General features: G+C 36.5%; 1 protein-coding gene across 1 annotated transcript in view; it reads right to left on the bottom strand.

Annotated features, from left to right (window-relative positions):
- CNTN4 (contactin 4) overlaps nt 1-15709 on the bottom strand; it is a 297038-nt gene that overhangs the window by 271756 nt on the left and 9573 nt on the right. The gene's annotated exons all lie outside the window — the stretch shown is intronic.

Here is a 15709-nt window from a genome sequence, read left to right on the forward strand (position 1 = left end):
TAGTACTAGAAGTCCTAGCAACAGCAATCAGACAACAAAAAAGAATAAAAGGTATTCAAATTGGCAAAGAAGTCAAACTCTCTCTCTTTGCAGATGACATGATACTTTATATGGAAAACCCAAAGACTCCACCCACAAATTATTAGAACTCATACAACAATTCAGTGATGTGGCAGGATACAAAATCAATGCTCAGAAATCAGTTGCATTTCTATACACAAACAGTGAGAGTGAAGAAAAAGAAATTAGGGAATCCATTCCATTTACAATAGCACCAAAAACCGTAAGATATCTCGGAATAAACTTAACCAGAGAGGTAAAGGATCTATATTCTAGAAACTACAGAACACTGATGAAAGACATTGAAGAAGACACAAAAAGATGGAAAAACATTCCATGTTCGTGGATCGGAAGAATAAACATAGTTAAAGTGTCTATGCTACCCAGAGCAATCTACACTTTCAACGCCATCCGGATCAAAATACCAATGACATTTTTCAAAGAGCTGGAACAAACAATCCTAAAATTTGTGTGGAACCAGAAAAGACCCCGAATCGCCAAGGAAATGTTGAAAAAGAAAAACAAAGCTGGGGGCATCACGTTGCCTGATTTCAAGCTATACTACAAAGCTATGATCACCAAGGCAGCATGGTACTGGCACAAAAACAGACACAGAGACCAATGGAACACAATAGAGACTCCAGAAATGGACCCTCAGCTCTATGGTCAACTAATCTTTGACAAAGCAGGAAAAAACATCCAGTGGATAAAAGACAGTCTCTTCAATAAATGGTGCTGGGAAAATTGGACAGCTATATACAAAAGAATGAAACTGACCACTCTCTCACACCATGCACAAAGATAAACTCCAAATGGATGAAAGACATCAATGTGAGACAGGAATCCATCAAAATCATAGAGGAGAACATAGGCTGTAACCTCTTCGACATCGGTCACAGCAACTTCTTTCATGACATGTCTCCAAAGGCAAGAGAACAAAAGAGAAAATGAAATTGTGGGACTTCATCAAGATAAAAAGTTTCTGCACAGCAAAGGAAACAGTCATCAAAACAAAGAGGCAACCCACAGAATGGGAGAAGATACTTACAAATGAAACTACAGATAAAAGGTGGAATCCAAGATCTATAAAGAACTTCTCAAACTCAATACACAAGAAACAAATAATCAAATCAAAAAATGGGCAGAAGATATGAACAGACACTTTTCCAATGAAGACATACAAACGGCTAACAGACACATGAAAAAGTGTTCAAAATCATTAGCCATCAGGGAAATTTGAATCAAATCCACATTGAGATACCACCTTACGCCAGTTAGAATGACAAAAATTGTCGAGACAAGAAACAACAAATGTTGGAGAGGATGTGGAGAAAGGGAACCCTCTTACACTGTTGGTGGGAATGAATGTTGGGATAGCCACGTTGGAAAACAGTGTGGAGGCCTCTCAAAAAGTTAAAAATAGAGCTACCCTATGACCCAGCAATTGCACTACTGGGTATTTACCCCAAAGATACAGAAAGTGCAGTGAAGAGAAGAGACATATGCACCCCAATATTCATAGCAGCATTGTCCACAATAGCTAAACTGTGGAAGAAGCCAAGATGCCCTTCAACAGACGAATGGATAAAGAAGCTGTGGTCCATATATACAATGGAATATTACTCAGCCATCAGAAAGAACAATTACCCAACATTTGCAGCAACATGGACGGGACTGGAGGAGATTATGCTAAGTGAAATAAGTCAAGCAGAGAAAGACAATTATCATATGGTTTCACTCATTTGCGAAACATAAGGAATAGCAGGGAGATTGTTAGGAGAAGGAAGGGAAAAATGAAGGGGGGTAGACAGAAGGGGGAATGAACCACGAGAGACTATGGACTCTGGAAAACAAACTGAGGGCTTCAGAGGGGAGGTGGGGGGGATTGGGCTAGGCTGGTGATGGGTATTAAGGAGGGCACATATTGCATGGAGCACTGGGTGTTATACACAAACAATGAATCATGGAACACTACACCAAAAACTAATGATGTGCTGTATGGTGACTAACATAACATAATAAAAAATAAAAATAAATAAAAAAATAAAGCTGCTGTACAGCAAAGGAAAACATCAACAAAATAAAAAGTCAACCTATTGGATGAGAAAAAATATTTGCAAATCATATATCTGATAAGAGATTAGTATCTAAAATATATAAAGAACAACTCAATAGCAGAAGGACAATCTGATATTAAAAATGGGTAGAAGATCTGAATAGACATTTTTCCAAAGAAATACAGATGGCCAACAGGTACATGAAAAGACCCTCACCATCACTCACCATCAGGAAAATGAAAATCAAAATCACCATGAGATATCACCTTACAACTGTTGGAATGACTATAATCAAAAAGACAAGAAATAACAAGTGTTGACAAAGTTGTGGAGAGAAGGGAAAATAAAATGGTGGAAATGTAAATTGGTGCAGCCACTTTGGGAAACAGTATGGAGATTCTTCAAAAAATTAAAAAAACAGAACTACCACCTGATCCAAAAATTCCACTTCTGGGCATTTATCTGAAGGAAACAAAACACTAACTCAAAAAGACATATGTACTCTCTGCTCATCACAGGATAACTTCTAATAGCCCAGATATGGAAATAAACTACATGTCCACAGACAGGTGAGTGGACAAAGAAAATGTGGTATACATACAATGGAGTATTTCTCATCCATAAAAAAAGAATGAAATCTTGCCATTTGTGACAACATGCATAGACCTTGAGGGCATTATGCTAAGTGAAATAAGTTAGAGAAAGGTAAATATCATATGATATTCACTTATATGTGGAATAAAAAAAAATAATAACCAAGCTTATAGATACAGAGAATTGATTAGTGTTTACCAGAGGCAGGGCTAGAAGAGCATAGAGGGGGGTGGGCAAACTGAGGGCATCAAAGGGAACAAACTTCCAGTTCAAAATTAAAAAGTCATGGGGATGTAATGGACAGCATGGCAACTACAGTTAATAATACTGTATTGCTTATATAAAAGTTGTTAAGTATATCTTAAAAGTTCTCATCATAAGAAAAATTTTTCTACAACGATGGATGGTAATGGATGTTAACTAGACTTATTGTAGTGATCACTTTGCAATATATAGAAACAGTGAATCACTATGTTGTGAACAGGAAACTAATACAATGTTGTATGTCAAATATACCTCAATTTTTAAAAAAAAGAAAGGGAAAAGAAAAGGAATGATTTGTAAAAAACAGAAAGAGCTTTCAAGAAGTTGGACCCCTACATCAACATATATAATGGCATACCATTTGGCCATAAAGAAAAATAAAATACTGATACATGCTGCAATATAGATCAACCTTGTTAATATCAGGCTAAGTGAAAGAAAACAGGTTGCAAAAGGCCACATAATGTACAACGCCATTTATACGAAATGTCCAGAATGGGCAAATTCATAGAGACAGAAAATAGGTTAGTGGTTGTCAGGGGAGGGGAGAATTGGGGAGTAACTGTTAATGAATACAGGGTTCCTTCCTTTTTTTTTTTTTTAAGATTTTACTTATTTTTAAGAGTGAGAGAGCAAGTGTACATGCACATGAGCGGGGAGGAGCAGAAGGAGAAGGAGAGAGAACCCCGAGTGGACGCCCTGCTGACCACAGAGCCTGACTTGGAGCTGGGTGTAAGGACCCTACAATCATGACCCAAGCCAAAACCAAGAGTCCAACACTCAACTGACTGAGCCACCTAGGCACTACCCCAGGGTTCCTTTTTTAAGGCGATAACAATGTTCTGAAATTAGACAGTGGTGATGGTATCAAAAGAAAACATGGTATGAGAAGTAAGAGACAATACTTCTTCTTTTTTTTTTTTTTAAAGATTTTGTTTGTTTATTCGACAGAGATGGAGACAGCCAGAGAGAGAGGGAATACAAGCAGGGGGAGTGGGAGAGGAAGAAGCAGGCTCATAGCGGAGGAGCCTGATGTGGGGCTCGATCCCATAATGCCGGGATCATGCCCTGAGCCGAAGGCAGACGCTTAACCGCTGTGCCACCCAGGTGCCCCAAGAGACAATACTTCTTCAGTGAATTTTGTTTGAATGAGAAACACCATATTTAATATACAACTTTATGGAAGGTACCTCTCAGTTTTAGAAATTTAAAAACATACTTCCAGTTCAAGGAATAGAATATTTAGGAGGAAGTATTATCTCATAAACTGGTAAAAGCCAAGGCATTTCTGTTTCTCTTGTATTCTTTCATTGGTTGATACATATATTCATTCCCCCTTACTTATTCCACAGATATTTATTCAGCACCTGTCCATATATACCGGCCCTTGTCTCATGGTGATAACATTAGAAAAAAGTAGAACAAGGTAATCAATGAGGTTAAAAAAAGGAAATCCATTTGTTGACTCCCTCACACTGCCCCATCACTGCTTTTTAACATAATTGTGGGCTACTTAAAGAAGGGTCTTTAAGGTGTAATTAATTATATTTTATGAGGCCAAGTTAAGAGATTGCTCACAGCACAACAAAGGCACTGAATTTGGTGGAAGGGGGTGGTGGACAGTAAATGCTATGAAAAAATGAACAAATCTGAAATGCCAGTGATAAACAACAATGCAAATGTTTGGCAGCAAACTAATACTCTGATCGTAACTGGTGTACAGCCTAAATACATATATCAGGGATAAATTACTGATCTTCAGTACCATCCAGTGAGGGAGTAGTGCTTAGTACAGAATTTAATCTCCAGTATAATATCTAACAGCATAATTTAGTTCTTGGAAAACACACACACGCACGCACACACCCTTTCATGATGCCCCTGAATTTGAGATTTAACCTCTGAACCCTAAAGCATGCTTTGTTCTGTAAAGGGATCACTATTACAGCTGTGAAGTAAAAAAAAACTAGCCAGTGTGGTGCATAAAATACATGTCAGCTAGGAGGTAAATGGTTTGTGCAGATTAGAGCCTACTTGGTGCAAGGTGCTCCCTGGGCAGACAATGGAATCTGGCCCTCGCTAGCACAGGGGATTTCTGCAGATAGAAATGTCATAACACAAAAGGTAACAATGCATGAGAGACCATGGTCGAACTGTTACAGCCACAGGTAGGTCAGACACTCTAAATGTGATAATTGCTAGTTTCTAGGGCTTTAGTGTACCAGACAAAGGGGTCAAATTCAGGGAAAATGACCTAGTAAAAAGAAGTCCAGGGAGAGGGATTTGGGGCCAACAAACTACCCTGAATCACTTCAAATCACTGCCCTATGAAGAAAGGGCCAATCCCGCCTATTTTAGAGAAGGCCTGGAGAGGGCTATTTCAAGTGGGAGGTAGGAAGTGCTGAAGAAAAGAAAAGGTGACTTTTTGAATTTCTGTAGCTACCTTTTTTCCAATATTTCATCAAATCATACTATGTAATCTTCAAAACTCTATTATGCTTACCAGAGGCAAATGCATGGCAGGACACAAAATTTGCACAGATGACCCCACATTTAATCAAGGCCATCCTTTTCTTCGTTCCCTAATACAGTGAACTTACAAAAAAACCTGATTTGGGCCTGATTCCCTAGAAGGTTGTATTTTTCCTTGATAAAAGTGGTCAGCAAAGAATAGGAAAGCAACTGCACATATGCTGGTCTACTAGTTTCTTAGGGTGGCTGTAGACAAGTTACTACACATTTGGTGGTTTAAAACGACACAAATGTATTCTCTCACATTCAGAAGGCTAGAAGTCTAAAATCAGGGTATCAGCAAGGCTGAGCTCACTGTGAAGGCTCTAGGGGAGAATCTATCCTTGCTTCTTCCAGCTTTTGATGGCTGTTGGCAATTCTTGGCATTCCTTGGCTAGATCACTACGATATCTGCCTCTCTGGTCACATTGCCTTCTCCTCTTTGGGTCTCCTCCTTTGTCTCTTATGAGGACCCTTGTCATTGGATTAAGGATCCACCCACATACGCTGGATGATCTCACCTTGAGATCCTTAATTTACACCAAAAAAGACCCTTTTCCCAAATAAGTTACATTTACAGGTTCTTGGTGGATATGTCTTTGGGTAAATTACCATTCAAACCCCTCGAGGCAGTCTATTAAGATTTTGAATTGTGAACCACAACTGAATATGTATCTGTTCTATAACATCATAACCTCTCAAACAAAAACTCTTGAGAAAGAATGGATAGTGACATAATTAGAGTGAGTCCCTACAGTTGACATTTTCTGCCAGAGAACGCTCCCTCTTTCAGCTGAATGGTGACATCTAATTGAATGTTCACCAAAACTTCAGTGAAACATAAAGCACAGTTAAGACTGTGTAAGGAGATAAGATTGGATCCTCGTGCTCTAAAAATTAAACTGGAAAAACAGTCAAAATTATTTTAATATTTGTTGACTGAGTTACAACAATGAAAAAAAGGGATGACATTTTAGTAACCTGTTATTTTTTAGTTAAAATACAAGGTGTTAATTTTTAACGTTACTGACTTTTTTTTAAGTACTGTCTGATTAAGCTTCTTTGGACCCCCATCAGGGCTCTTGGTTGCCAATTTTCAGGTGAACTGTATTCTTAGAATGCTCTTAATTTTTTTTTTTAAGATTTTATTTATTTATTTAACAGAGATAGAGACAGCCAGCGAGAGAGGGAACACAGCAGGGAGAGTGGGAGAGGAAGAAGCAGGCTCATAGTGGAGGAGCCTGATGTGGGGCTCGATCCCATAATGCTGGGATCACGCCCTGAGCCGAAGGCAGACGCTTAACCGCTGTGCCACCCAGGCGCCCCTTAATTTTTTTAAAAATCTGCACACTTCATTCATTTAATCATAAACTTTGTCAGTCATGTAGACCCCAAATTGGACTGTGGGATGACTGGAAGGAGAAATACCTAACAAAGTAATAGCCACAATTAACTAGTATCTGTACAATAATAGGTTTCGTAGAAGGGATAGAAAAAATATGAGTGACGATTATGTTGTACATCTATGAATTTCAATTATTAATTTCACCACAATTCTACCCATATCACTAAGAACCAATATATAGCATATATATCTGACTAGTTCTAAAGGCTTATATTATAAGATCTTCTAGGGACATTAATTATCACCAGTAATGGCTTTCTAGTACTGTTGTAAGTGATAGAGAGTATCTACTAAAAGCATTATTTCAGAAACATAGCAAGTTTCAGTTTAAATGCTTCTAACTATTCAAATGAGAAAAATTTACTCCTTCATTGAGAATCAAAGCCCTGCATTGATAAATGTTTTCTGTTTTACTGTCCAAATATTTCTTAGTTGATTAAGTTTTAATTGATCTAAATATTCACAAATTATTTATCCAAACAATCATCCATCAACATTTTATTGCTCAGAAACAAAAGTTTGCCTATTTAAGCAGACTTCCTAATTAAAAATAAGTCAAGCCAGTTATGGGTTTGGCCATCTATCAAACCCCCAGCTATAGTTCTGGTTGACTGCACATTTCATTCTTTGGCTACGAAAGATACACTAATTATTAAAAATTAAAAGCAATGAACATTTGAAAGTTACTGTGAATAGAAGCAATAATCAAGGCTAAAAAACCAGGTTGCCAAAAGCCCCAGTTTGAACACGGTACAACATTCTAAATTTAATACATTTTTCCAGTTTTTATTACCATCAGCACTGCAGTCATCAGAGGGTGTCCAAGTTAAGGAGAACTCAGACAAAGCTCACTGTGGCAGCAATAAGAAAGATCTATTTCAATGAGACCATCTAATCAGCTACTGTTCATCAATGAAATATTTTCACCATAAAAAATGTTGGCTGCCACATAATGGCTAAACCTAAATGAAATTAACCTTAGAATGGATTGGTTTATTGAGTTACTTTACCCTTATAGATACAGTGCTTGAGGTCATAGGAAGGCCAAAACGGAGTGGCTTCTGCACCTAAAGGACCCCTTCACTTATCATCTCCATCCTTCTCCTTCTTTTATCATCTTTTCCCTCTTCTGTCTCCTTCTCCTTCATGCAAGCTGAGGAGGTAGATATGCAGGGTAGTGTACGAGTCTAGGTTCTTTTCCCACCTCAGGCAAGGTACCAACAGAGATCAGCATAGGTAACACTCGAGGGCTTCTTTCAAAGAACACCACCTCACCTGTGGCCACAATGCCAGTTTCTCTACAGTAGGCAGGCGATGGATTTTGTTACATGATTTACTTTTACCACGAGCAATTTGGAGATACTTACATATGAATTATCATCATCCACAACCTGAGATGATGAAGAGCACTGTCTTTTGTTTTAAAGATCTAAACTGTTATAAAACAGCCGAACTTCCAGGATGAAGGCCCCAAACAATGTTTATGAAGCAATCAAGTTTGATGGGCTAAGATCTGAAGTTATTGTATTATTCTCTTGGAAGCTCTTCATAATAATCTATATTTAAAGGGCGTCTTTTTCACATGTAGGGGAGGAATGGTATGGGAGTAAAAAGCTTATGATAATATGTCACTTGCTGCTTGGGAATATACAGTTTACCAACCCAGGGTTATTTACCATAAAATATCAATATTCAGAATGTTTTATAACCTACTTATAATAAATTGAAAATTTGCATATTAACTTTTAGAGCAGAAATATTGTTATTAATTTTTCTCATTACGGAACCTGAAACCAATTATATTAAAATTAGAGTCACAAATGTATGCATAATTGCAGTATACAACATTGTGCTTTTAGATGTTAACAATAAACCAACATCATGATGACATCAAGGAAGCTTATAACTAAAAAATTAAAAACAAAAAAATTAATGATGGAGATACTATATTAAAGGTTGTAAAAACACATTAAAAATTCCAAGTTTGTGTCTCTAAAGGAAATATGTTATCACCCATCCAAATCTATGGTTTGAACATGAATTCCACTAGGAAAGTCTAGTTTTCGGTGTCATGGGGGAACCATACATGGCAAGTGCCATGTAATGGGTATCTGCTTAGGAATTAGGTAGTCAGGTCCCTGTGGGTTCTCTTCTTCCCACTGCATCATTGGTGAAAGTTATCTCATTTCACTAATTCTCAGATTCTTCACCTATGAAATAAAAATACCCAGCCTCAGCTCCTAGTTCAGTGCACCCTTGCTCGCCTCTGCTTTACACTCACCTTGATTGATAAGAAAACATCCCTTCATCTTTATCTAATGTGTCATAGCTTCAAGTCTATTTTTATACTTTGTATAAATTCATCTATAGGACAATCTTGGGTTATATTAAGAACTAAAGGGGACAATGTTTCCAAAGTCCTTAGCATAATATCTGACAGAGTAATAAAATTATAATAAACATTATAATAGCTAACACTTATTAAACCCTTAATGTGTGCTAGACAATGATGTAGGAATTTTAATAGGATTAATTTATTTGATCCTTACAACAAAGGAGGTATGGTTATTAACCTTATTTTATGGAGAAAGAAACTGAGGCAGAGAGAAGTATCTTGTCCAAGGTCACAGGGTTAAAGAAGGGGCTGAATTTCAAAGCAGGAAATTTAACTCCAGAGCTTGTGATCTTATCCATTATACCTAAGCTCTTAATAAATATTAATTATAAACTGATGGTTACCAGAGGGGAGATAGGGGGATGGGTGAAATAGGAATTAATATTTAAAAAATTTCTCTCTCTCTCTCTCTCTACCTCTCTCTACATACATACACACACACACACACACACACACATATGGCTTTTGCATTATATATTACTTTAGAAATACCAAAAAATTAAACTTTATAATGTAAACTAAGTGTCTAATTATATTTCCTAAAAGTTGAAAAAAAGAATGCAGAAAAATAAATAAATGCTATTATTTTTATTTTAAAAAGATAGGAAAGGGAGGGAAAGAGAAGGACAGGGAAGAGAAGAGAGAAAGAAAAGTAGAGAAGCAGTTACTATATAGCTTCTCAAGCAAGGAAATATTCTGGGACTTTGCATATGCTGTATAATTTAATCTTCATAACAACCCTAAGAGGTAACTATGGTTATCCTCACAATGTTGATGAGAAGTCTGAATTTTAGAAACCTTATGGACACCGAAAGTGAAATAGAACAATGAACAGCATCCCATTCCACCTAAACTTAGGCAATATAGTACCTCAGCTTCTCAAACCCACATAATCAATTTAAAAAAATCGTTATTTGACTATTTTCTAAGTTTATAAGCGTGTATTATAATTTACTTTGAAAAATAAATGTCCATATGTCTGAGAAAAAATTGCCCTGCTGAATTACCATGCACAATGATTTTCAAACAGATTTAACTTGGGATACTTGTCTGGGGAAGTGGGCGGCTAGGCTGATGAGGCTGTAGCACTTCGTTCTGCACAGACAAAGCCTCTTAAAATATCCCCACCATTAAGCAGTGGAAATAATAAACTGAAATTCCCTCCACTTCTGGCCTTATCTTCTGATTCAGCTGCCTATGTAAGAATTAAAGATCACTCAACTTGCTCTTCCCCTTGGATGTAAGGGAGAGTAAAGCAAAGCTATTCCTAAAATATTGACGGAAGCTAAGTATACTCTGAGGCCAAGTTTTCAGGAGTTGGGTGGCATGTTTGATCCATTCCATACATGAATTATTTTTTATTCGACTAAGGCCTCCTGCCCCAACATATACCCTTATCTGCGATAAGATGTCAACTGTCTTCCTCATAACTTCAGGGTGGAAATGCACCCAATCCAAAGCACTCCCAAAGGATCATCAGAAAGTCTGAACTCAGTGATTCAATCATGACCAAAATATGGCCCCATGACTTTAACATCCAATCTTATTTAACAACTATTATTGCAAGTTCACTAAGGGCTGGGTACTTGGTAGACTCTGGTAAAATAATTTTTTTTTAAATTTTATTTATTTGAGAGAGAGAGTGCAGGTGCACATGAGTTGGGGGGGGACAGTGGGGGAGGGAGAGGGAGAGAGGATTCCAAGCAGACACCTGATACGGGGCTTGACCCCACAACCCTGACATCATGACCTGGGCTGAAATCAAGAGTCCGACATTTAACTGACTGAACACACAGGTGCCCCAACCCTGGTAAATTAATCAATGAGATTTTGTGGCCCTAGATATAACAGAAGGAGTAAATGGTAGAAGGGATATTGGTAGTCTGTGACAGCAAGAAAAATGAATGCTAATGGCTTAATATTGCAGGGGGACTGAAAAACAAAATGTGATCAAAACTGCATTACAATGTATGCTTATGAAAATGTCCACATCTCATCAAGAGTGACTTAAATTATGCTATGCCTTTTTAATAAGGATTTCTGTCCTAACAATATTGAAGGAAAAAATGGGGGGGAGGAGTAAGATCTCAAAGGAATCATTTCCATTAAAGAGATTTTTTGCTTATGTGAATTAATTCATTCTTAGAAAATGCTTAATACAAGAGATTATCAAATTCTGCTTAGAAAGCAGCATTAAAAGATTTAAAAATCATCCATAAACAATGTCTACCTTATAAGATTGTCCTATAGATAAATTTATGTAAAGTATAAAAATGAGAGTTGAAGCCATGCCATGTTAGATAAAGATGAAGGAATGATTTCTTATCAATCAAGGTGAGTCTAAAGCAGAGGTGAGCAAGGGTGCACTGAACTAGGAGCGGAGGCTGGTTTTCCTTGGCTGTCACTTATTCACTGTGTAAATAACCATGAGTAATTCAGTTACTCTAATCTTAATTTTCATTTTTAAAATGATACAGTCCAGGAATCTTTTCAGGTCTGTTTCAGCCATAAAATCATATGATTAAAAATGAAGAAGTATTTTCACTTGCATATTATAGTGCAGTAAGTATGCTCAAAAGACAACATTTTATCCCCTCGCTGATTATGAAAATGTTTGGGGTAAAATGTTCATAACAGCATTGTCCACAATGGCTAAATTGTGGAAGGAGCCGAGGTGCCCTTCAACAGATGACTGGATTAAGAAGATGTGGTCAATATATACAATGGAATATTACTCAGCCATCAGAAAGAACGATTACCCAACATTTGCAGCAACATGGACGGGACTGGAGGAGACTATGCTAAGTGAAATAAGTCAAACAGAGAAAGACAATTATCATATGGTTTCACTCATTTACGGAACATAAGAAATAGCAGGAAGATCTGTAGGAGAAGAAAGGGAAGAATGAAGGGGGGTAAACAGAAGGGGGAATGAACCACGAGAGACTGTGGACTCTGGGAAACAAACTGAGGGCTTCAGAGGGGAGGGGGCTAGGGGACTGGGATAGGCCGGTAATGGGTATTAAGGAGGGCACATATTGCATGGTGCACTGGGTGTTATACGCAAACAATGAATCATGGAACACTACGTCAAAAACTAAGGATGTACTGTATGGTGACTAACATAACAGAATAAAAATTATTATAAAAAAAGAAAATGTTTGGGGTGAAAGCAATTAGTCAGTAACATTCAGAGGATGTCACTGTCATGCTTCGCCTTACGTCACTGAAGAAAAGTATTTTATTCTAAACAATTAAAATTGGTTTTTGAATAAAGGCAACATCTTTTTAAAAATTTTATTTTAAAGGATAGAAAAAAAGTCTAGAAACTGAAGAGTGAAGATCAACACGCTGGATTCTAGAAAATGACTAGAATATAAAGGGTATGGGTTTATAAAAATACATCATCCCCCAAATAATTTTATACATATATATGTTCTTTGTTGTGTCACTAAAGAGGACATGAATTAAAGAATTCCTTTATTCATACATATAAAGTGTTCTAGACTTTGCAGATACAAGGATGGAAAAGATAGTTTCAGTTCTCTTAGAACTTAGATTCTATCATAGCGATTAAATAATGAGAGAAAATAAATATGCAAAATCATGCTAGGTTGTATTAAGTCCTAATGAATGAAAGAGAGGATACTTTTATGTACAAGTAGAGGGCTGGAAGAGATAAGCAGAAGAAAAGAACAGAAATGATAGGAATTACTTCTTAGGTTAGACAGGGTGATGTGAAAACTTTCTCTTAGGAGCTCATACTTAAATTGAGAAGGAAGGATCATGAAAAGTGAGCATGTGAAGGATCATGAGAAAAGCATGTAATGCAGAGGGAATGAAAGTATCAAGGCTTGAGTGCAAAAGATAGATCCTCATTTTCAAGAAATTAAAATGAGACCATGGTAATGAATTTGAGATTTATTCTAAGTGCAGTAGAACGCATAAAACAGCAAAGTGGAATGATCTCATTTACATGTTTAAAAGATTAATCTGCCTGCTCTATGATAAATGGTTAAAGGAGATGTAGAGAAGATGCATACAGACCAGGTAGGAGGGGTGCTGAAAAAAAATACACCTTGATTTTACCAAGGCATTTGGCAAAGATTCTCACTACTTTAAGAATACATAGGAGAATCTGGGGTTCGATTACAGTATTTTTCGGAAAATTTGTAGCTAATTGAACAAGAATATGCAAAGAATATTGATTTAAAAGTTCAATCTCATCTCGTCTCAGTGGAAGTTCTGTATTGGCATGCTGCCCTGTCCTGGCCAACATGTTGTATCAATTATTTGAATGTACACATGCTTATCAAATTTCTGCTGACATTAAAGTAGGAGGACAATCAATATGTCAGATTAAAAAAAAAAGATTTAAAACGATTTCAACCGTGAGGGAACAAGGGTCACCACTCAGAAGGTGAATTTAATAGGGGTAAATATAATATTCTGAATTAAGGTTAATAAAATAACATGGTTGGGTAGCTTGAGATTAATAGACATTCATAAAAAATCAATCCTCAGATTTTACAGGACTGTATGTTCAAAATAAGGTTATGATATGGGACTGAGACTTTAAAAAAAGATGAATATCAATGTCAGCTGCATTCACTGTAAAAGAAGTTCACATTGTGGGCTACTGCTGTTCCCACTGTCCTCTGCAAAGGTCAAGGCACTTACATAGAATTGGATACATTCCAATATGGTCACAATTTTAATAGATACATTTACATAAATGGGTGTGTCATGAAGAAGATGGTTATAGATTAAGTACTCAGAGAAGACAACAATTATGAAACAAGGGACATGATCATGTTTTCACATATCTGAAGCCTAACCAGAATCCTACAGTAAGCATTGGGAGTTAGAGTGATGGAAATTTAGATATTTAGCTCAATTTTAAGAAAGAGCTGTTGGGTTTGTTTTTGTACTTTTGAAAAAGTAGAGCAGTCTACCATGGATCAGGATGCTTTGTGATGAATAGGTGAGCTCTCTGTTTTTATAACTTTTGAGGCTGAACAACTATCAGCCACGGATTCTTAAGGTGGCAGGATGCCTATATTACCCATGAAGTGGGACAAGCAAGGTGGACTCCAAACACTGGTCCTCAGGCCAACTCAGCCACAAAATGAGTGGTAGAGCTTTTCCCTAGGCTAAAATAATGTAGTTAAGTAACCACCCTCAAATACGATATTCTGTCTTTTGTATAGTTTTGTTAGTAGAAATGCCTGGACAAAAGGATAGTTTTAAGAGTTGGTAATTTGCTTTTTAAATGTCATAAATTAGAGAGACAAGGTTGGTAATGCTATGTCAACTTTTATTTTTTTGTTGTTACTATTGCTATCTTAAAAATTTTCCTATACTATGAAATCCAAAAATCAAAGTAGTCTCACCGACTGCAGAGATCTCCCTACTCTGAGAATCAAAGATTCTACGATTATTTTTCAAAAGGAATCTAACAAAATTCACTTGTCATTCCTAAAAAAATAAGTATAGGTATCAGACTTGCCTTAGACCAAGAGAAACAGTTTGGATCATTAGCACTCAATTGGAAATATTATCCTTCTATTATTCTGCACACCTAAGAATATTTGGAAGATTCACACAAAAAAGGAGATATTCACAAACAAAATAACTTGGAATCCTATATATATACCTAATACTCAGAAACTTCATTTCTCAACTAGTAAAAATGCCACCTGATGGCAATAATAGATTAAGCACTGGATATTAGATACATTTGATGTTGAGTTCCCAGAGAGGATTTTGTTAATGAGAATATTCTACAGTGTTACTGCCAACAGACTTTGTAATTATGAAACCTTTGACATTAATGCACTGCTGTATGAGCTGGGATTTTACACAAGGAAATATATAATCATATGCAAATACATAAACCCTTAAAAATGTAGCTGAACATCAACTCTCAAAGGCATCTATACTCAAATGTGTACTCACTGCTCTTGCCTGTGGATTTTATTTTCAACTTGCTATTTCGAAATTCTACTTTCTTTGATTTGCTCATGAACTTCTATTAGATGATGGTCTTAAGAGATGGGAATTTATTTTTTTAAATGTTCTAAACTGGAAATACGAAAGGTATAATGTAGATGTTAACACTTTGTCTCTACTTTTTGTTGTTATTGTAGTGGTTTTAAAAATTTTCCTAATCTATAAAATAAGAAAAAAACTGGAGGATTATAGGATTAATAGACTACCAACGTTTTTTGCAACTCTGAGCTTTATGGTTAAATGCTTCTCAAATTGACTGTTACTGGCAGTTCAATTGCTTGCTTATACACACTCTATAAGGTGTGTGTGTGACTATGTGTGTAATTTCTTGTGTATGTAAATTTATTTGGGTATAAATGTGAGTGCATGTGAATTTATATATGTGTAGTGAGTCCCATAACAAGCTATCAT

Source organism: Ursus maritimus, unplaced genomic scaffold (assembly GCF_017311325.1).
Source record: "Ursus maritimus isolate PB19 unplaced genomic scaffold, ASM1731132v1 scaffold_14, whole genome shotgun sequence".
Classification (NCBI taxonomy): Eukaryota; Metazoa; Chordata; class Mammalia; order Carnivora; family Ursidae; genus Ursus; species Ursus maritimus.